The sequence below is a fragment of the Pan troglodytes genome, chromosome 1 (assembly GCF_028858775.2).
Source record: "Pan troglodytes isolate AG18354 chromosome 1, NHGRI_mPanTro3-v2.0_pri, whole genome shotgun sequence".
Lineage (NCBI taxonomy): Eukaryota > Metazoa > Chordata > Mammalia > Primates > Hominidae > Pan > Pan troglodytes.
The window spans coordinates 95,261,439-95,283,515 of NC_072398.2; the positions used below are offsets into that span (position 1 = coordinate 95,261,439).

The 22,077-nt window shown below is 45.0% G+C and overlaps 1 protein-coding gene across 11 annotated transcripts in view; it reads left to right on the forward strand.

Moving 5' to 3' along the window:
• The window catches only part of GATAD2B (GATA zinc finger domain containing 2B), a 118,209-nt gene that overhangs the window by 286 nt on the left and 95,846 nt on the right, over positions 1-22,077 (forward strand). For 2 of the 11 annotated variants that reach the window (XM_054671446.2, XM_009432378.5), the window contains exon 1: positions 275-514. The exons of 1 other annotated variant lie outside the window; for it this stretch is intronic. The gene's annotated coding sequence lies outside the window, so the exon portion shown is untranslated. Of the gene's footprint in view, position 1; positions 515-1,141; positions 1,411-14,461; positions 14,756-22,077 lie in introns of those variants that run through there. 8 more of the 11 variants (XM_016927665.4, XM_063813378.1, XM_063813360.1 and 5 more) reach the window with 7 other exon arrangements.

The window sequence follows — 22,077 nt, forward strand, 5'->3', positions numbered from 1 at the left end:
CGAAGACCCGGATGTGTCTGGGACTGGCCGAGGTACCCATTAACGCGCCCCCGCTAGACCATCCCCCCTCCTCCTTTTATGATTGGGTTTTAAGCACGCCAATCATCACTTCTCCGGCCACTCATTCTTCAAGGGTGGGGTGAAGTCCCGGCATCTAGTCTTCTACTGGCATGGCCGAGAAGATGAGGGCGGGGTGGCCGGCTTAGGTCGCCCAATGGGCGTCGTGGCGTGTGGGTAAGGCGGAGCCGAGGCGCTTGGCAGCTGCCCAATCAGCGTCCTTGTTTGTGTGGTGCCGCCGCCGCCGGTGCAGCCGTCGCCGCCGCCGCTGCCCCCGTCTGTACCGCAGTGTCTGCTCCGCCCGCCCGCCCCGGTCCGGCCCGCCCCCCTCCCCTACCCCCGTCCCTAGTCCCGTCAGCAGGGTCTGGATCCCCTGTGCCGTCGCCTCTTCCTTTTTCGACGCCTCCGCCGCCGCCTGAGGAGGCGAGCTAGCCGGGAGTTACACCGCCACCGCCAGGTGAGGAGCTTTGGCCTAGGCCAGCCTGGCCGCCCGCCCGCCCGGGGGCGGTGAGGAGCGAGGAAGGGAAGGAGGCTGGGAGGAGGCAGTGGTGGCGGAGGTGGGGGAAGGGAAAGGTGGAGGGGCGGGGGGAGGGGAAGCGCCCGCGAGCCGACGCCCGCCCGCGCGCCCCCGCCTTGCGTCCCCCTCCCCCCACCCCGGCACGGCGCGCCCCCGCCTCGCGCTCCTTCTTCACCTCATCCTCTCCCCCCTCGCGCGCGCGACCCGGTCTTTCACTTCGGCCTCGCGCGCCCCCAGCTCGTGTCCCTTCATTTCGTCTCCTTGTACTCTTTCTCCCCTCCCTCACGCCCCGTTTCCCCCGCCATCCCCGCTTTCACTCCCTGCCTCATGCCCGCCATGCTCCCCTCCTTTCCTCTCTAGCGCGCCCCCCCCCTTTTTTTTTTTTTAACTCTCTCCACCCCCAGTGGTGCCCTCAGGGTGCGGGGGCCGCTCCCTGCTCAGTCTTGTGTTTGCGGGCGGATGGGACGAATGGGGAATCTAAGGGTAAAGGAAGCACCAGATAATTATCTTTATTTAGGGAAAGGGATCAGGAGCGCAGAACCTTACCCCTTTATTTCGTCGTCCACCGTTCGCTCGCCCTCCCGTAGGGGAAGAGAATTGTCTCAGGCTATGTGGGCACTTAGCTTCTACAGCGACTGGGCTTGTGGGACACACTGGATCTGTCTTCCAGTTCAGTTCCTGAGGGTCGGTGGAACTTACCCTTCCCTGACCAAAGCGGGACTTAGAGTACTTTTGGCCTCCCTGCTCTCAATTACATTGAGGAGCGAGCCACTCCTGCGAGTACAGAGGTTCAGGTGCCATTCGCGCGCCCGGTACAGCTTTCCCGTGTCATAAAGGTATGGTAGCCTCTTTGGATTCTTCCCCAGCATCAACTTCCAAACACAAGATGTTAGCTCATAGGGCTGGCAGTGAGGTGGAGATGGAGGCTTGGTGGTGGGTGGCATGTGGATGCTAACTGAGCTAGCTAGCAACCTTTTCTCTGTTGTGCCCTGGAAAATCAGGTAGCCTCCTGAGAACCAATTTTCTCATTTCTGATAAATGCTTATTTGGGGGGCGTGTGTGTGTGCGTGTGTGTGTGTGTGTGTGTGTGTGTAAGAGAGAGAGAGAGAGATGGGGGGATACTTAATATATTTCAGCAGAGGCGAAGGATACTTAATATATTTCAGCAAAGGGCAAGAGCAGTGTTATCAGGCCAGACTGCAAAAGAGGGATTTGGATTTGTAGCTGATGGAATTAAAACAGGTTTAACAGATCTGTGTTGGAGAAGAGCTGATGCTTTTGTAGTTTTTAGGACATTTTTTCTAAAAATTTATATTTTGAGTAGAAAAGCATGCATGTGGTTGTACAAAGTGAAAAGTAAGCTTCCCTCCCATCTCTGTCCTCCAGCCATCTAGTCTCCTTCCCCTCCTAGCACAGATGACTTTGATGTTTTCTGGCAGCAGCATGGTGCCTATATGTTGTTGGTGATTATCCTGTTTGGGAGTTTAGTGCTAACTTTATTGCTCTTCATTTGGTATGCTGACCTGAACTCTTCCTTGCAGTCTGATAACTTGGATTCTTATTTTGGTGCTGGAGCAGTCTTTCAAGTATTGTCCTAGAGTAGTATTTCTGTCAGTACTTAGTTGGGAAGGAGGCCACTTCTGGAGGTGCTATGGAGGAGTTCAGTATATTTTGAGGGAAGGCCCACACTTGTTGGATCGTGCTGCTTTTTTTGTGACGGATATCTAGTCCCTGGCCATTTGGGAATGGACTGGGTCAAGGATCGGATTCATATAAGCAGATAGCTTATATGAATAACTAGTTGATGGTAAGGCTGTCTTCACTTTTCAGGGGAATAGAGTTTTTTTAGTGCAGTGGCAGTGATAGTCATCATGGAACAAGGTAGAAAAGTACTAATCAGCAGGAATCAGAAGGCTGAATCTATAGGCTGAGTGACCCAGTTTGAGTAGAGGTGAGGCTTACAGACTTTTGTCCTGCCTATTATTCCTTACTTGAGAACACTCTCCATGAGGTGAGAGTGATTTGTAGTTGACAGCAGCATCCATCTTTATGACACTGTGGTTTGCCTTCCCTGACCGTATGTGATGTGTGTTAACTTCCTGTTTAGAGGCAGTCCCAGTAGGGTCTGAATATAGGCTGCATTCAAATACTTTTCTAGGAACAGTGTTAACCAGGTTCCCTGATCAGCCCTTCAAATCTAAATTCCGGCAGTAACTTTTACTGCTGTGCTTAGCATAGGGCCACAGGGTGGTGGCAGAGGGAAGTATGAGGAATTTGTTCTGAGCCTCACAACCTTAAAGTACTTTCAAAAGCTTGTATGCTGTCCCCCATTTTGGGGTTTTGCCCCCTTCTCCCCTTTTTTTGCCAGACAGGCAAGGCTGGACCTCCAGGTTGAATTTTGGGGACCATTGTGTCAGTGAAGGTATCCTAATCATGTGTTGAGACCTCTGAATTCATCTCACCTTTAAGCAGTGAGTCTTGTGTGTTGCATGTAAAGCATTCCTCCTGTTTCAATTTACTGATTCTTCTTCCTTTCCTCCCCCACCCACCAAGCTGGAGGTGCATGTGGAGGAAAACAGCAGCTGTGCTGTCCTGATTTCTAGACTCTGGAGCATATTCCATGTTAGCCACCCCATTGGGAGTCATGCTGACAAGCAGCCCCTCTGCGCTTAACTTAGAAGGCTCATGTTGCTTGGCTCATTGAGAAAAGCCAACCAGCTTTGGTTGATTAAAACAACTGCTAGAGAAATCGTAAGATTTGAGCCATAACTGGGACTGAGGGACTTTCTTTTCCAGACCTTTGCAGTACTTAAAGCCCTGCATTATTACATATCAAGGCACAATAGCCAGACATTTTCTGAGGTAGTTTGGAGGGAAAGAAAAAGTAAAGACACACGCCCAGATTGACTGTAAATCTAGTCCTGGCATAAAGCTGTCCACCTCTTGCTTGGGGAAAAAATCCAGTCTATCAGACAATACCACATAGAGTTGCAGTTCTCCTGCTTTTGGCTAAGCCTAGGAAAAGATATATAAGGAAGTTCAGTTTATGTTACAATGACTGGATTTTGTGGTGTATCTTCTATTAGCCATATTATTTGGTTTATCCTCAGTAATCTCTGTGAAGCTTTTTCTGTAGGTCCTGTTTGGGGATTTTGGTGGCTCCAGAATACTTGAAGCAGCAACCTCCTTTCTTTGTGTAGCAGTGATGAAAGCTTCTGAAGAATAGGTCTGATTTGAAACAGACCCCTCCTCATGTTCCATCTTTTACCTTCTCCCTTGTGGATGTATGAAATATTCCTGTATAGCTTGAATTCATCCAGTAAGAAGGGAGTGTCCCAGGGTCATTAGGGCTTAACCTGTCTGAGGTATTTAGATGGTGGCTTGGTAATGTTTGCTGTCTCTCACAAAACCCCCCTTACCTTTGCCATTTACCTCGGTTGCCATCAGCTGGCAAGAAACTATCAACAGTTTTGGGTTATAGTACAAAAAGCAGCAGATTACTAAGAACACATCATTCGTTACTTTTGAGATATGAAGTGGTCAGATTCAGACCTCAAAGAATCATAGTAACTGCAGAAGCATCTTTGACAATGTGTGAACTTGTTGTTAATAATAACTAGTAAACTGCTAAAGAAATTAAGGGAAATTATAGCAATTCCATATTCCTGAGCCATTCTGTTACTGTTTTTCACACCTGGCTAGTTCCATTTTATTTTATTTTATTTTATATTTTTTGAGATGGAGTTTTGCTCTTGTTGCCCAGGCTGGAGTGCAGTGGTGTGATCTCAGCTCAGTGCAACCTCTGCCTCCTGGGTTCAAGCGATTCTCCTGCCTCAACCTCCCAAGTAGCTGGGATTACAGTCACCTGTCACCATGCTTGGCTAATTTTTGTATTTTTAGTAGAGACAGGGTTTCACCATGTTGGCCAGGCTGGTCTCGAACTCCTGACCTCAGGTGATCTGCCCACCTCAGCTTCCCAAAGTGCTGGGATTACAGGCATGGAGCCATTGTGCCCGGCCTTAGTATCCATTTAAAAAAATAATTCAGGTTACTGTTACCTAAAGCTGAGAGTCGTACTTTAAATCTTTTGATCAAAGCTTTCTTCGGCTTGTCTCATTTCAAGGGAGGGTGGAATTTATAATCTTTAAAAATATATGCTGGAATGTTAGTAGGATTTAGATTAGACACCAGGATTAATAAATTCTCATTATAATTGTGAAGGATTGCAAATGTTAACTGAAAGACTTGTGCATCTCTTACCCAGAGGATTTTTATAATGTTAGCATTTTTAGAGTATTTAAACTCAAACTTGCTGAAAGAGAGGGGATGAACTAATATGTGGCAGATTGGACTAGTGGAACACAGGTTGTGGAGAGCCTTGAAGTCCTGGGTTGAATTCTAGCTTTGTGATTTATTAGCTAACTGATTTTGGGTAATGCTACTAATTTTTGAATTCTCATTTCTTGCAGACAGAGTAATGCCAGTCCTTGCAATAGCCTTTAAGGCTTTACATGGTTTGCCCTCCCCAACCTCTTCCATTTTTGATCGGCTGTCATCTTCCCTCTTGCTCTCTCCATTCCAGCCACACTGACTTGCTCCTTGAATGCTGATCAGTCACACTCTATCTTAGAACCTTGGCAGGTTCCTAAGGCCAGGTGATTCCTTCTAGTGGGAAAACAGCTAGGTTTCCCCACAGAGAATGGCTGATTGCCTCACCTCCTTAACGTCTTTGCTTAAATGTCACCTTTTTAATGAAGTCTTATCCTTCCTTTCTTTAAAATTGTATTGTCAGTTCCCATCCCTCATGCTTATCCTTGCCTGCTCTGTTTTCTTTTTCATAGGACTTACACTTTTATAATATATTTATTTGTTACATTTATTGCCTATTGGTTCTCTTTCTATGATGTAGGTCTTAGAAGGCATGGATTTGTTTTGGTAATTTGTTTAGTGCCTAGTACAGTGCCTGGCATGTAGTTAATAATAAATGTTTGTTGGCCGGGGTTGGTGGCTCACGCCTGTAATCCCAGCACTTTGGGAGGCTGAGGCGGGCGGATCACATGAGGTCAGGAGTTCGAGACCAGCCTAGCCAACATGGTGAAACCCCGTGTCTACTAAAAATACAAAAATTAGCTGGGCGTGGCGGTGGGCACCTGTAATCCCAGCTACTTGAGAGGCCGAGGCAGGAGAATAGCTTGAACCTGGGAGGTGGAGGTTGCAGTGAGTCGAGATTGCACCATTGCACTCCAGCCTGGGTGATAGCGTGAGACTCAGTTTCAAAAAAAAAAAAAAAAAAAGATATGTGGGGCATGGTGGCTCACACCTGAAATCCCAGCACTTTGGGAGGCCGAGGCGGGTGTATCATGAGGTCAGGAGTTCAAGACCAGCCTGGCCGAGATGGTGAAACCCCATCTCTACTAAAAATACAAAAATTAGCCAGACATGGTGGTAGTTGCCTGTAATCCCAGCTACTCGGGAGGCTGAGGCAGAGAATTGCTTGAACCCAGGAGGTGGAGGTTGCAGTGAGCTGAGATCGTGCCATTGCACTCCAGCCTGGGTGACAGCGTGTGACTCAGTTTCAAAAAAAAAATAGGCCGGGTGCGGTGGCTCACACCTGTATTCCTAGTACTTTGGGAGGCCGAGGCGGGTAGATCACGAGGTCAGGAGTTCAAGACCAGCCTGGCCAAAATGGTGAAACCCCATCTCTACTAATAATACAAAAATTAGCCAGACATGGTGGTGGGCGCCTGTAATCCCAGCTACTCGGGGGGCTGAGGCAGAGAATAGCTTGAACCCGGGAGGCAGAGGTTGCAGTGAGCCAAGATTGTGCCACTGTGCTCTAGCCTGGTCAACAGAGTGAGACTCTCTCTCAAAAATAAATAAATAAACAAATAAAAGTTTGTTGATCCAATAGGAATAAAAATAACCTGTCATACTAGTCTCATGTTTGTATGTAACAAAAGTATGAATACAAGCATAAAATGTTTTGTGAACTTTAAAGCATAATGCAAATAATGATGAAATTATTGCCTTCCCGTTAAAATGGTAAAATACACTTGATTATTGAAAAAACTTCATATATATTCAATATATTATCATTTCTCTCCTAAACTCCAGCCCTTTGTTTCCGGTTGTCTACTGTGAGCTAGACGTATCTATACCTTTGTATCAAGTTGGTACTCAAACTCAACATTTCCAGCATCATTTCTTCCCTGTGATTCATTGAGTCATCTAAACCAGAAATGTGAGCATCATTGTCACTTCTGTCTTACCTATTACTTTCTAAATATTTCTGAATCTAGCTTCTTCTGTGTCTCCATTGCTGTTCTCATTCAACAGCTCTTATTTTGGGATATTGCCTTGATCGCTTACACATCTGTTTATAGTCTTACTCTCTTTTTCTTTTTTTTTTTTTTTTCTTGAGGTGGAGTCTCACTCTGTCACTGGAGTGCAGTGGTGCAATCTTAGCTTACCGCAACCTCCACCTCCTGGGTTCAAGTGATTGTTCTGCTTCAGCCTCCTGAGTAGCTGGGATTACAGGTGTCTGCCACTACACCCAGATAATTTTTGTATTTTTAGTGGAGACGAGGTTTCACCATGTTGCCCCAGGCTGGTCTCAAACTCCTGACCTCAAGTGATCCGCCCACCTGGGCCTCCCAAAGTACTGGGATTACAGGCGTGAGCCACCGCACCCGGCTGTCTTATTCTCTTGTAAACTCTCTATTATCGTGCCTTCAAAATAGTCTAACACTTACTGATTATTCTACTTTCCTCATCTTAAAAGTATTTAGTAGTTTCCAGTTATTAAAAGATTAAAATGTAAACTTTGAGTGGTATTCAAGGCCCTTTATGTTGTTGGCGTTTGCCTTCCTATCCAGCCCTACTTCTGTACCTTATAGTTAATGTGTGAGCAAATATAGTGGTTTTTTTTTTGTTTTTGTTTTTGTTTTTAATGTAGACAAGTTCTGGCTCTGTTGCCCAGGCTCCACGGAGCACAGTGGCACGATCTCGGCTCACTGCAACCTCCACCTCCTGAGTTCAAGTGATCCTCTTACCTCAGCCTCCTCAGTAGCTGGGTCTATAGGCCTGTGCCACTTTGCCCAGCTAATTTTTGAAATACAGTTCTTTTTAATTACAGGTAGCTTCTGAATCTCATAAAGAATGCCACTTCTTCTGGGAAACCTTCCCTGACTTGCCCAAAGAGAGTTAGATACATTTTCTTCTTTGCCCTCATAATTTTTATTAAGTTTATTTTTATTTATTTATTTTTTGGGATAGAGTCTCGCTCTGTCACCCAGGCTGGAGTGCAATGGTGCAATCTTGGCTCACTGCAACCTCCGCCTCCCAGGTTCAAGTGATTCTCCTGCCGCAGCCTCCTGAGTAGCTGGGACTACAAGCATGCCACCGCGCCCAGCTAATTTTTGTATTTTTAGTAGAAACGGGGTTTCACCACGTTGGCCAGGCTGGTCTTGATCTCTTGACCTTGTGATCCACCTGACTCGACCTCCCAAAGTGCTAGGATTACAGGCGTGAGCCACCGCCTCCTGGGTTCAAGTGATCCTCCCGCCTCAGCTTCCTGAGTAGCTGGGATTATAGGCACATGCCACCACACCTGGCTAGTTTTTGTGTTTTTAGCAGAGTCAGAGTTTTGCCATGTTGGCCAGGCTGGTCTCAGACTCCTGGCCTCAGCTATCCATCTGCTTTGGCCTCCCAAAGTGTTGGGATTACAGGCGTGAGCCACTGCTCCTGGCCTTTTTTTTTTTTCTTTTGAAACACAGCCTTGCTCTGTTGCCCAGATTGGAATGCAATGGCACAGTCATAGTTTAGTGTAACCTTGAACTCCTGAGCTCAAGCAGTCCTGCCTCAGCCTCCTGAGTAGTTGAGACCACAGGTACACACCACCAAGCCTAATTTTTAAATTTTTTGTAGAGATGGGGTCTCCCTGTGTTGCCCAGGCAGGTCTTGAACTCCTGGCCTCAAGTAGTCCTCCTGCCTTGGCCTCCTAAGGTGTTGGGATTACAGGTGTGAACCACTACACCCAGCCTTGCTGTGTCTTTTTACTATTGTATTTCCATTGCCTAGCATGGTGCCTGTCACCTAAAAAATATTTTAAAATATTTGCTGAATAAATACTCCTATGGGTTTAGAAAATGCAGCATAAATTTAGAAATGCCCCTTCTGTTATGTTCTGGGAACAGAACAAGGGTTGGAGCCTTGGTTCTGCCATTTACCATCTGTGTGACCTTGGTTGAGTCACTTGAAGTCTCTGAGCCTTAGTTTCCTCAGCTTAGAAATGAGGATCAGTAACTGCTTTATCTATTTCGCTAGGTTTCTTTGTCAGTCAAATAAGATAATGCATGTAAAGATTACTTTATAAACTGTAAAGCACTGTATTATTTTTAATCATTATGTGTTTATGCAAGTTGAGCTTTGCTCACAACTCTTTTTTTTTTTTTTTTTTTGAGAGTCTGGGGGCTGGAGTGCAATGGCATGATCTCGGCTCACTGCAACCTCCGCCTCCCGGGTTCAAACGATTCTCCTGTCTCAGCCTCCCGAGTAGCTGGGATTACAGGCGCCTGCCACCATGCCCAGCTAATTTTTGTATTTTTAGTAGACACGGGGTTTCACTGTGTTGGCCAGGCTGGTCTCGAACTCCTGACCTTGTGATCCGCCTGCCTTGGCCTCCCAGAGTGATGGGATTACAGGCGTGAGCCACTGTGCCCGGCCCCTTGTAACTCTTGACTAAATTTTTTCTTCTTTTTTTTTTTTTTTGACAGAGTCTTGCTCTGTCATCCAGGCTGGAGTGCAGTGGCACGATCTCGGCTCACTGCAAGCTCTGCCTCCCGGGTTCACGCCATTCTCCTGCCTCAGCCTCCCGAGTAGCTGAGACTACAGGTGCCCGCCACCATGCCTGGCTAATTTTTTTTGTATTTTTAATAGAGACAGGGTTTTACTGTGTTAGCCAGGATGGTCTCGATCTCCTGACCTCGTGATCTGCTTGCCTTGGCCTCCCAAAGTGCTGAGATTACAGGTGTGAGCCACAGCACCCGGCTTAGGCCAGATATTTTTTAGAAACATCAGTGGTATGAGGGCTGCCATTTTTCCTCCATGAATTCGAAGGCAAATATTGCAGTTCAACCAGCTTAGCCTTCACCTTCAGTGCATTCCCAGGAGGATAGTTGTAACTGAGCTGGTGCCCCTGCCTTTCATCTAACAGGCTAGAAACAGGAGAGTATGGTTTCAATTTTGTTAATGAGCAGAAACCCTTGCTTTCTGTAAAGATGGCAGTATCACATTAAGAAAGCTGTAAAACTCACCATTATTTCTCTTCTGTGAGGCATGCAGACAGGCCTGGGGATCAGAGGAGAAAAGGAACAATACCTTTGATTATTTTTTTTCCAGTCCTTTAAAAGTTTATATGTAGGTCTTGAAATTAAATCAAAACTTTAAGAAATTTGTCCTGGCTGGGTGTGGTGGCTCACACCTGTAATCCCAGCACTTTGGGAGGCTGAGGTGGGTGGATCGCCTGAGGTCAGCAGTTCTAGACCAGCCTGGCCAGCGTGGTGAAACCCTCTCTCTACTAAAAATACAATTTTTTTTTAGAGACGGAGTCTCACTCTTGTTGCCCAGGCTGGAGTGCAGTATCGTGATCTTGGCTCACTGCAACCTCTACCTCCCAGGTTCAAGCAATTCTCCTGCCTCAGTCTCCCATATAGCTGGGAGGTGCCCTCCACCACGCCTGGCTAATTTTTGTATTTTTAGTAGAGACAGGGTTTCACCATGTTGGCCAGGCTGGTCTTGAACTCCTGACCTCAGGTGATCCGCCTGCCTCGACCTCCCAAAGTGCTGGGATTAGAGGTGTGAGCCACTGTGCCCAGCCTGTCCTGTCTTATAAAGGCGTAAAGGTTATCTGAGTGATGTTCACTCCTAGATTCCAAACTTTTTACCTAGCAGTGTGAAATTTTAATCTATCAGTAAAGAAATTGAAAAAATTTGCTCAATAGGGTAACATTTTGTAAGGAAGGGTGGTTTTCCAATCACTCTTTAACATTTACATGGCTAGATTGTTGTGTTGCCATCAAAAGGATTGAAACAGTTGGTCACATGTATTGCTACTGCCGTGGACAGGTTGGCCAGAAGACCTTTGAAGTATTGCACCGTTAGATTCTGTGAAATTTGGTGTGAATAGCATGACATTCTTTCTGTGCAGTACAGTTTGGCCTTTAATAAGTGTCCATGCATAAATTTATGTGTTACTGTGTCATTCTCTTATTTTATAATTCAGATAGTAATTAATTCTCAGTTTCTCACCTGAGTGTATAGAGAATTTGAAAGTTTTGCTTATTTATTTATTTTGAGACGGATTCTTGCTGTGTCAACCAACTTAGCCTTCACCTTCAGTGCATTCCCAGGAAGATAGTTGTAACTGAGCTGGTGAAGAAAAAAAATTTGTTCATTTTCTTTTGAGAACTCATGAATTTACATATATAGGTACCACCCTTTATGAACATTTTGATTGTTGCATGACTTTGTACTATGAAAGCCTTTAAATCTACCTAATATTATACTGTAAGTTCCTAACTTTGTCAAATATATTGGGTAGATATCACCAAAGAGTATAACTAAGGTTAGAATCTGGGCATTTTTAATTTCCAAATTAAACTTTCTATTCTGGCTCCGTGAATACTTGATAATTACAGGGAGAGTAAAATAGAATATGATAAAGTTTTATCAAAATAGAAAAATTAAAATGTAGTTTATGTGTGACTTTTGTGTTGTGTTCTAGATTCAGTTGTGTTGAGGGTATAAAAGGACTGATGAATAAAGGATACAGTTATGGTGCACGGAGGTATTAGAGGAGGACAGTGAGATTTTTACCCATTATTTTATAGGTTTATAAATTGAGTGAAGAAGGCTTTGGAAGTTGGCTTTGTTTTTTTTGTTTTTTTTTGAGATGGAGTTTCACTCTTGTTGCCCAGGCTGGAGTGCAGTGGCGCGATCTCTGCTCACTGCAACCTCCGCCTCCCGAGTTCAAGTGAATCTCCTGCCTCAGCCTCCCAAGTAGCTGGGATTACAGGCGCCTACCACCATGCCCGGCTGATTTTTTTTATTTTTGGTAGAGACAGGGTTTCACCATGTTGGTCAGGGTGGTCGCGAACTCCTGACCTCAGGCGATCCACCCGCCTCGGCCTCCCAAAGTGCTGGGATTACAGGCGTGAGCCACCACACTTGGCCCGGAAGTTGTGCATTTTTAATTCTGTTGTTAATTTTGTTGATGCACTGCTTAGTAAATCTTTAATGAGCTGCCTAAACTGTGTCACATTAGCTCTTTCTTTTGTTGGTTATTGTAAAGACTTTGTTGATTTGTGTGTATGTGTATCTCTCTCATTCTCTCCTCTTGCTCTCTGTCTTTCTTTAAAAAAAACCAACCATTCTCAGTGTTGTGTATAAATTGAATTTTTGTGGCTGGATATGAGCAAATAGTATTGGTGGTACTTTTAGTGGATATTTTTCATTTAATTTCTTGAAAGCTTTCCTCCTTTGGTTAAACTAGAATAGCTTTTGCTCTTTTTTCACTTTGTTCCCTGGAACATCTGTGTTCCAGAGAATATGCTTGAATTTCTCACTGATACTCTTAAAGCTTCTGTGAATCGAAATATTTTAGAGATATATTTCTCTACCTTCTCACCTGTAGGGAACACCTTTTATTGTACTATATGCAGATGCTCTTTGATTTACGATGAGGTTATGTCCCTGTAAACTTATTGTAAGTTGAAAATAGCCTGTCAGAAATGCATTTAATACAGCTAACCTACTAAACGTCATAGCTTAGCCTAGCTTACCTTAAATGTGTTCAAAATGCTTACATTAGCTTACAGTTGGACAAAATTATTTAATATAAAGCCTATTTTATTTATTTATTTATTGTATTATTTATTTTGACATAGTCTTGCTCTGTCACCCAGGCTAGAGCACAGTGGTGCAATCTTGGCTCACTGCAACCTCTGCCTCCTGGGTTCAAGTGATTCTTCTGCCTCAGCCTCCTGAGTAGCTGGAATTACAGGTGCTCGCCACCACGTCTGGCTAATTTTTGTATTTTTAGTAGAAATGGGGATTCACCATGTCGGCCAGGCTGGTCTTGAACTCCTGACCTCAGGTGATCCACCCACCTTGGCCTCCCAAAGTGCTGGGATTATAGGGATGAGCCACTGCGCCCAGCCCAAAGCCTATTTTGTAATAAAGTGTTGGATATCTTATGTAATTTATTGAATATTATACCAAAGGTGTAAACCAGAATGGTTGTATGTGTACTTGAAGTACAGTTTCTACTGAATGTGTATCACCTTCACACCATCGTAAAGTCGAAAAATTTTAAGTTGAGCCATTGTAAGTTGGGGAATGTACATGCTTGGCAAGTGGTCTTCTAATCTGTGTGTGAAAATCACTAGTAGCTTACTAATTCACCATGAATTACTTGTTTATTTTTAGGCAGTATTTTAGAAAGCTTACATATCTATACATATAACATTACTTTTTAAAAAATTATTATTATTATTATTATTTTGAGACGGAGTCTCACTCTGTTGCCAGGCTGGAGTACAGTGGCGCAGTCTTGGCTCACTGCAACCTCTGCCTCTTAGGTTCAAGCAATTCGCCTGCCTCAGCCTCCTGAGTGGCTGGAACTACAGGCATGCGCCACCATGCCCAGCTAATTTTTTTTTTTTTTTTGAGATGGAGTCTTGCTCTGTTGCCCAGGCTGGAGTGCAGTGGCATCATCTCGACTGACTGCAACCTCTGCCTCCCAGGTTCAGGCGATTCTCCTGCCTCAGCCTCCCAAGTAACTGGGATTACAGGCGCGTGCCACCACACCCAGCTAATTTTTTTTTTTTTTTGTATTTTTAGTAAAGGTGGGGTTTCACCATGTTGGCCAGGCTGGTCTCGAACTCCTGACCTTGTGATCTGCCCCCCCCCCCCCCCCCCAGTCTCCCAAAGTGCTGGGATTATAGGCTTGAGCTACCACGCCTGGCCAAATTTTGTATTTTTAATAGAGACAGGTTTCACCATGTTGGCCAGGATGGTCTTGATCTTTTGACTTGTGATCTGCCTGCCGTGACTTCCCAAAGTGCTGTGATTACAGGCATGAGCCATCGTGCCTGGCCTTAAAAATTATTTTTAATGTGGCCGGGCATGGTGGCTCACGCCTGTAATCCCAGCACTTTAGGAGGCCAAGGCGTGTGGATCACGAGGTCAAGAGATCGAGACCACAGTGAAACCCCATCTCTACTAAAAATACAAAAAATTAGTCGTCATGGTGGTGGGCGCCTGTAGTCCCAGCTACTCGGGAGGCTGAGGCAGGAGAATGGCGTGAACCCAGGAGGCGGAGGTTGCAGTGAGCCCAGATTGCGCCACTGCACTCCAGCCTGGGCGACAGAGCAAGACTCCGTCTCAAAAAAGAAAAAAAAAATTATTTTTAATGAGACAAGATTTTGCTCTCTTGCCCAGGCTGGAATGCAGTTGTGTGATCATGGCTCACTACAGCCCTCACTTCCTGGGCTCAAGTGATTCTTGCGCCTTAGTCTCCCAAGTAGCTGAGACCACAGGCACATGCCACCATACCCAGCTAATTTTTAAAATAAATTTTGTGGGGATGGGAATCTCGCTATGTTGTCCAGGCAGGTCTCGAACTCTTGGGCTCAAGCAGTCCTCCTACCTCGGCCTCCTAAAGTGCTGAGATGTAATCCATGTTCCAGAGCACTTTGGGAGGCCGAGGCAGGAGAATTGCTTGAGCTTAGGAGTTAGAGGCTGCAGTGACCTAGGATTGCACCACTGCGTTCCAGCGTTGGGGATAAAACACAACCTTGTTTCTTTCTTTCTTTCTTTTTTTTTAAGTATGTTTCTAGGCCGGGTGCGGTGGCTCACACCTGTAATCCCAGCACTTTGGGAGGGCCAGGCGGGCGGATCACCTGAGGTCAGGAGTTCAAGACCAGCCTGATCAATATGGAGAATCCCTGTCTCTACTAAAAGCATAAAATTAGCTGGGCGTGGTGGCACATGCTTCTAATCCCAGCTACTGGGAAGGCTGAGGCAGGAGAATCGCTGGAACCCGGGAGGCGGAGGTTGCGAGATTGTGACATTGGATTCCAGCCTGGGCAACGAGCAAAACTCCGTCTCAAAAGAAAAAAAGTATGTTTCTGGAGTCAAAAAGTCCTGGGTTCAAATTTCTGCTCCACCGTTTAGTTAGTTGTAAGATCTTTTACTTAACTTCTCTGTGCCTGGCAGATAGTAAATATCCAGTAAATGTTAGTCATGTTTCACTTTTCATTTTAAAAAATTTTATAGCGATGGGGTCTTGCTGTGTTGCCCAGGCTAGTCTCAAACTCCTAGGCTCAAGCAGTCCTCCCACCTTAGCCTCCCAAAGTGGTGAGATTACAGGCATGAGCCATGGCACCCAGCCTGTTAGTCATTCTTGTAAAAAAGATAATGGTAAACCTGGCACATAGATGTGTGCGTGCGTGAGTGTGTGTTTGTGTTAAAATGTACATAACATAAAATTTACCATCTTAGGCTGGGCGTGATGGCTCACGCCTGTAGTCCCAGCACTTTGGGAGGCCAAGGCGGGCAGATCATGAGGTCAGGAGTTCAAGATCAGCCTTAGCAACATGGTGAAACCCGGTCTCTACTAAAAATACAAAAATTAGCTGAACGTGGTGGCGCATGCCTGTAATCCCAGCTACTCGGGAGGCTGAGGCAGAAGAATCGCTTGAACCCAGGAGGCGGAGGTTGCAATGAGCCGAGATCATGCCACTGCACTCCAGCCTGGGTGACAGAGCAAAACTCCATCTCAAACAATACAAAAAAAATTAGCTGGGTGTGGTGGCAGGCATTTGTAGTCCCAGCTACTCAGGAGGCTGAGACAGGAGAATTGCTTGTACCTGGGAGGCAGAGGTTGCAGTGAGCCGAGCTCGCGCCACTGCATCCCAACCTGGGTGTCAGAGCAAGACTCCATCTCAAAAAAAAAAAAAAAAATTTACCCTTTTAAAGTATACAGTTTAGTGGCATTAAATACATTGATGTTGTGTAACCAACACCAGCATTAATCTCCAGAACTTTTTCATCTTCCCAAACTGAAACTTTGTATATATTGAACTATAACTCCCATTCTCCCCTCTCCGCAGTTCCTGGCAGTCACCATTCTACTTTGTTTCTATAAATTTGACTACTTCAGGTACTTCATATAAATGGAATCATACCACATTTGTCCTTTTGTGTCTGGCTTATTACACTGAAAATATCTTCATGATTTATCCATGTTGTAGCATGTATCAGAATTTCATTTTTTAAGGCTGAATAATATTCCTTTGTATGTAAATATCTCATTTTGTTTATCCATTCATCGGTTGGTGGATATCCTGGATTGTTTCCGCCTTCGGCTGTTGCAAACAAGGCTGCTGTGAACATGACTGGGCAGATATCTGCTTGAGTCCCTGCTTTCGATTGTTTTGCATATAGGATATATATCCAGAATTGGAATTGTTAGATCATGATAATTCTGTTTTTGAGTAATTGTTACAGTTTTCCACAGTAACTGTATCATTTACATTTCTGTCAGCAATGCACAAAGGTTCCAGTCCCTCCACGTCCCTGCCAACACTTGTTATTATTTTTTGTTTGTTTGTTTTTGAATAGGAATTCTAGTGGATGTGAGATGCTGTCTCATTGTGGTTTTGATTTGTAATTCCCTAAGATTAGTGATGTTGATCATCTTTTCAGGTGCTTATTGGCTATTCGTATATTTCCTTTGGAGACATGTCTATTCAGATCCTTTGCTTAGTTTTTAATTGGGTTTTTGTTGTTGTTTTTGTTTCTAAGTTGTAGGTGTTCTTTGTATATTCTGGATTTTAATCCATTATCCACATATATGATTCTCATCCAGTGGGTTGCCCGTTCACTCTGTAGTGTCCTTTGATGCACAAAAAATTTAATTTTGATGAAGTCCAGTTTATCTGTTTTTTTTTTTCCTTTTTTGCCTGTGCTTTTGGTGTCTAATAAATCATTGTCAAGTCCAACATCATGAAACATCTAAGAGTGTTAGCTCTTCTGTTTAGTCTTTCATTTATTTTGTGTTTTTTCTCATTTTTTTAAATTTACTTTTTGTATTGTATCATTTTTGTATTGCTGTAAATGTGTTACAGCAACTTGTAAAAGAACAATATTTTGTGTTAATTTTTTGTTGTTAAGACAGAGTCTGGCTCTGTCGCCCAGGCTGGAGTGCAGTGGCACAATCTTGGTTCACTGCAACCTCTGCCTCCCAGATTCAAGTGATTCTCCTGCTTCAGCCTCCCGAGTAGCTGGAACTACAGGCACACGCCACCACACCTGGCTAATTTTTGTATTTTTTAGTAGAGATGGGGTTTCACCATATTGGCCAGGCTGGTCTCGAACTCCTGACCTCAAATCAAGTGAGATCAAGAGAGTCTCTGGCTCTCCAAGTGCTGAGACTACAGGTATGAGCCACCACGCCTGGCCCCACACTGTTTTGTGTATGTGTGTGTGGGGTGCGGGGGAGGGGAGCTTTTTTTTTTTTTTTTTTTTGAGAGGGAACCTCCCTCTGTCACCAGGCTGGAGTGCAGTGGCGCGATCTCGGCCCAGTGCAACCTCCGACTCCCAGTTTCAAGCGATTCTCCTGTCTCAGCCTCCCTAGTAGCTGAGATTACAGATGTATGCCACCACACCCAGCTAATTTTTGTATTTTTAGTAGAGATAGGGTTTCACCATGTTGGCCAGGCTGGTCTCGAACTCTTGACCTCAGGTGATCTGCCCACCTCGGCCTCCCAAAGTGCTGGGATTACAGGCGTGAGCCACTGCACCCGGCTTTTTTTTGTTTGTTTGTTTTTGAGAGACTGGTTCTTGCTATGTTGCCCAGGCATGGTTTCAAACTCCTGGGCTCAAGCAGTTTTCCTGCTTCAGCCTCCCGAGTAGCTGGGATTACAGGCAGGTGCCACTATGCAGGGCTACCACACTGTTTTGATTACTGTAGTTACATAGTAAGTTTTGGAATCAGGAAGAATGAGTCGTCTGACTTTGTTCTTTTTTTTTTTTTTTTTTTTTTTTTTCCAAAATTGTTTTGGCTGTTTGGGCTTCCTTGAGATGCCATATGAATTTTAGGATGGGTTTTTCTCTTCACATAGTTTTTTACTTTGGGCTAAAAATCTGAATGGGATTCTGCTCAGTTATAGATAGTTTTTATTTCACTTAGGCCCTTGAATCACTGTATTTTTCTTATTTTTTTTGAGACGGAGTCAGGCTCTGTCACCCAGGCTGGAGTGCGGTGGCGTGATCTCTGCTCACTGCAACCTCCGCCTCCCGGGTCCAAGAGATTCTCCCTGTCTCAGCCTCCCAAGTAGCTGAGACTACAGGGCGCCTGCCACCACGCCCGGCTAATTGTTTGTATTTTTATTAGAGACGGCGTTTCACCATATTGGTCAGGCTGGGTATTTTTCTTTATGTGCTAGAAATTGTGTTGCTCTTGGCCGGGTGCAGTGGCTCATGCCTGTAACCCCAGCACTTTGGGAAGCTGTGGCAGGCAGATCACCTGAGGTCAGGAGTTCAAGACCAGCCTGGCCAACATATAGTGAAACCCCGTCTCTACTAAAGAAGACAAAAATTATGGCCAGGGTGGTGGCTCATGCATGTAATCCCAGCACTTCGGGAGGCCAAGGCAGGCAGATCACCTGAGGTCAGGAGTTCGAGACCAGCCTGACCAATATGATGAAACCCCGTCTCTACTAAAAATAGAAAAATTAGCCAAGTGTGGTGGCAGGCGCCTGTAATCCCACCTGCTCGGGAGGCTGAGGCAGGAGAATTGCTTGAAGCAGGGAGGCGGAGATTGCAGTGAGCCGAGATGTGCCACTGCACTCCAGCCTGGGCGACAGAGCAAGAGACTCTGTCTGAGAAAAAAAAAAAAAAAAAATTAGCTGGGCCTGGTGGCACACGCCTATAGTCCCAGCTTCTTGGGAAACTGAGACAGGAGAATTGCTTGAACCCAGGAGGTGGAGGTTGCAGTGAGACGAGGTCATGCCACTCTACTCCAGCCTGAGTGACAGAGCGAGACTCTGTCTCTCAAAGAAAAAAAAAAAAGAAAAATTATGTTGCTCCATACATCTTTGCTCTTACAAATGAATCATTTTGTTATGGTTGGAGCACTTTCTTCTTGTTTTAAAGTTTGTTTTCACATTTTAAAAAATTAAGATATAGAGTGAAAAGTTTCTTGTCATTGTCTTTTAACTTCCTAGTTTTAAACCCCATCACTGTTTTTCCATTTCTATCGTATTAGAGTTTCTTTATACATATACAAGCTAATATTTATTTATTTATTTATTTATTTGAGATGGAGTTTCAGTGTTTCACCCAGGCTGGAGTGTAGTGGCGTAATCTTGGCTCACTGAACCCTCTGTCTTCCAGTTTCAAATGATTTTCCTGCGTCAGCCTTCCAAGTAGCTGCGATTACAGATGCCTGCCACCACGTCCGGCTAATATTTGTATTTTTAGTAGAGACTGAGGTTTCTTCATGTTGGCCAGACTGGTCTCGAACTCCTGACCTCGTGATCCGCCCGCCTTACCTTCCCGAAGTGCTGGGATTACAGGCGTGAGCCACCGGGCCTGGCATATCTATTTATTTTTAAGACAAGGTCTCATGCTGTTGCCCACGCTGGAGTGCAGTGGTGCAGTCACGGCTCACTGCAGCCTTCACTTCCCGAACTCAGGTGATTGTACCACTTTAACCTCTCAAGTAGCTGGGACCACATGTGCGTGCCACCATACCTAGCTAATTTTTTGTATTTTTTGTAGAGAGGGGATTTTGCCATATTGCCCATGCTGATTTTCAACTCCTAGGCTCAAGCTGTCTGCCCGCCTCAGCCTCTCGAAGTGCTGGGATTACAGGTGTGAGCCCCACACTTGGCCAATGTTAGAACTTTATTGGGAAAGAATATTTAGGCATATGGTAAAGAGTATTTAGGTATATTGTAATATGTCCCGTTAACGGAAATTCTGTACTTTTCCTGTTGCTTGCAATTCTGCTATTTAATGATTTTCATCGCTATTATTTTGTTAACATTGAACAATTTGAGTACTACTAGTACTCAAAAGTACTTTAAAGTATTTAAACTTAGTTTAGGAATGCTGATTGCCTAGTTCATGAAGTCTTATTTTATAATTTCATCTGTAATCCTGAATCTCAAACTATGGCAGAAAATCCAGGGCTCTGAGCAATGATAGGAGTTTATTTTTCCAATTTCTGGAGTGAAGATTCCAGATGCTTTTCTCTGTCTTAGGCCTATTGTCTTGAAAAATGATAGTTAATTGTTCTGATAGAGAGAAAACTTGGGTCTGGTCTCTTGTCCTGCCTGTCAGAGCTGTTTACTTTGTAACCACTTTTTTTTTTTTTTGAGACGGAGTCTCGCTCTGTCGCCCAGGCTGGAGTGCAGTGGAGCGATCTCGGTTCACTGCAAGCTCCGCCTCCTGGTTTCACTCCATTCTCCTGCCTCAGCCTCCCGAGTAGCTGGGACCACAGGCGCCCGCCACCACGCCCGGCTAATTTTTTTGTGTTTTTAGTAGAGATCAGGTTTCACCGTGTTAGCCAGGATGGTCTCAATCTCCTGACCTTGTGATCCCTCCGCCTCGGCCTCCCCAAGTCCTGGGATTATAGGTGTGAGCCACCGCGGCCGGCTGTAACCACTTAAATCTGCTGGTTGTGGGAAACTGCAAAGGCCTCCACATAACATTTCTTGTATGCCTACTATGTAAAGTAGTATGTAAAAGATATAAACATAGGTACGTTAGAGGATATGAAGATAAATTACAAGAAGATGCCGTCAGTAGACTAAAGACTACATGTATTAAAAGACTGCAGCTGGGCTTGGTGGCTCACACATGTAATCCTAACACTTTGGGAGGCTGAGGTGGGAGGACTGCTTGAGCCCAGGAGTTCGAGACCAGAGTGGGCAACAAAGTGAGACCCCATTTACAAAAAATATAAGAAAAATTAGCAGGGTATGGTGGTATGTGCCTGTGGTCCCAGCTACACAGGAGGCTGAGGTAAGAGAATCCCTTGAGCCCGGGAGGTCGAGGCTGCATTGAGGCATGTTCGAGCCACTTCACTCGAGCCTGGGTGACAAGAGTGAGACCCTGTCTCAAAAAAAGGAATACAATAATTATAATACTAGGTATAATATGTTTATAAATTAAGTAACTTGCATATTAGGAACAAGTGCCCCTTAAGTAGGAATTATACCCTCATTCAGCACTTTTTACACCTTGGCTGTAAGTATGATAGGCTTACCAAATCCTGAAAATTCTTTTTTTTTTCTTTTTTTCTTTTTTTTGAGATGGAGTTTTGCTCTTGTTGCCCAGGCTGGAGCGCAGTGGTGCAATCTTGGCTCACCGCAACCTCCGCCTCCTGGGTTCAAGTGATTCTCCTGCCTCAGCCTTGCTGAGTAGCTGAGATTGCAGGCATGTGCCACCATGCCCAGCTAATTTTGTATGTTTAGTAGAGATGGGGTTTCTCCATGTTGGTCAGGCTGGTCTCGAACTCCTGACCTCAGGTGATCCGCCTGCCTCAGCCTCCCAAAGTGCTGGGATTACAGGTGTGAACCACTGTGCGTGGCTTTTTTTTTTTTTTTTTTGAGACGGAGTCTGATTGGCCCCTGCTCTCCTCCTGATTGTCCCTGTTGCCCCAAGGCCATTTTAGACGGGACCGGGCACGTTCAGGGTGGTATGGCTGTAGACCCCAGGGCCATTTCATTTTATTTATTTATTTATTTATTTATTTTTAGCAAGAGTTTTGCTCTGTCTCCCAGGCTGGAGTGCAGTGGCACGATCGTGGCTCACTGCAGCCTCCACCTCCTGGGTTCAAGTGATTCTCCTGCCTCAGTCTCTCAAATAGCTGGGATTACAGGTACACGCCACCATGCCTGGCTAATTTTTGTATTTTTAGTAGAGATGGGTTTCACCATGTTAGCCAGGCTGGTCTCAAATTCCTGGCCTCAGATGATCCACCTGCCTCGGCCTCTCAAAGTGCTGGGATTACAGGTGTGAGCCACCGGGCGCAGTTGGACATTTTAACCAAAGAAAAATCAATCAGCTAGTTAACTTCCATGGAAGTATCAAAATGGTGTTGTCCAATGAAGTCTCATCTTGAATAAATTTAACTCTAATGTACTTCCCCTCTACGCATCACTCTCGTTATTAAAGTTCCTGATTCTCATTTTGCCTTGGAGATGTGATAGTTTTATTTATTTATTTAGAGACAGAGCCTTGCTTTGTCACCCAGGCTGAAGTGCAGTGGCATGATCTTGGCTCACTGCAACCTCTCCACCTGGGTTCCAACGATTCTTGTGCCTCAGCCTTAACATACAAACATATAATTTTTTTTTTTTTTTGAGGTAGAATTTTGCTCTGTTGCCCAGGCTGGAGTTCAGTGGCACTATGGAGGCTTACTGCAACCT